Genomic DNA, 1,270 nt, shown 5'->3' with positions numbered 1-1,270 from the left:
AAGGCGGCCGGCCGTGGGCCTCGAGGGGCTTCCTCCAAGGTCGTCGGCTCGTCCCCGGCCGTGAAGAAGCCGCAGAAGAAGCCCGCCGCCGCGGCCGCGGCCCCGCCCGCCGCTGTCGCCGAACCTCCTCCCGCCGCGCACGAGGTGTTCGAGGAAATGGCAACCCCATCCTCGTTCATGGACCTCCTCCAAAACGCGGAGGTGGACCTCGGAGCTCCGCCTCTAGACCCCTTTAGGGTTGGTGACGACTTGGAGGAAAAGGAGGAAGATGAGGAGGATGAAGGGGATGACGAGGAGGAGAAGCCGAGATAGGGGAGGAGGCATTCACCGCCGCTTCCCGCCCACACGCGCGGTCGACAAACTACACCGAGGCGGAAGATGTCCTCTTGGTTCGTGCTTGGACAGCTGTGGGAATGGATGCAACCACCGACACCGAGCAAACCGGTAAATGGTATTGGCAAAGGATCGAGGACGTCTATTGTAGGATCAAGCCGAAGAATAGTGGGTTCATCCATCGCACTTTCCGGTCGCTTCAAGGCCGGTGGGAGTTGATCAAGCCCGCTTGTGCTCGTTGGAGTGCGGCCATGGACCAAGTGAGGGATGCACCACCTAGTGGAACCGTGGAGAGTGACTATGTGAGTACATATTTCTTCACTATTTTGATTATGTGTGTGCACTATGCTATTGGTGGGTTCTTATGTGATTTATGTGTGGTTGATAGGAGACAATTGCCGGCATGAGGTACAAGGAGATGTCCGCTTCCAAGGGCAAGCCATTCCCATTTAAGCATGTTTGGTCAATTCTTCAAACCTTTGACAAGTGGAAGTTGAGGGATCAAGAGACCGCACCCAAGAAGTCGGCAATGCTAAGGATGGATGATAGTGAAGACGAGGAGGAGAGGAACTTGGGCAAGCCCGAGGGAAACAAGAAGGGCAAGCTAAGGGTGAAGATGGAAGAAGAGGCGTCAAGCCTAAGGGAGAAGATGGACCACATGATGAAGGCAAGAGAGGAATTGACAACGAAGACATTGGAGACGAAGCTTCTTATCACCGAGAAGAAGAAAGAGGTCAAGCTTGCACAAGTTGCAGCAAAGCGTGAAGAAGTAAAGCGCAAGGCCGAGTTGGAGGAGAGGATGATCAAGCTCAAAGAGGCAAAGGTATAGAAAGAACTCATGGTGGAAGAGAAAGAGCACATGATGATGTCCAAGAAGGACATGGATCAAGACCAATTGCAATGGTGGAAGGACTACAAGGAGGGCATCACGGAGAGG

The sequence above is a fragment of the Triticum dicoccoides genome, chromosome 4B (genome assembly GCF_002162155.2).
Source record: "Triticum dicoccoides isolate Atlit2015 ecotype Zavitan chromosome 4B, WEW_v2.0, whole genome shotgun sequence".
Lineage (NCBI taxonomy): Eukaryota > Viridiplantae > Streptophyta > Magnoliopsida > Poales > Poaceae > Triticum > Triticum dicoccoides.
This window is presented reverse-complemented; position numbering follows the sequence as displayed.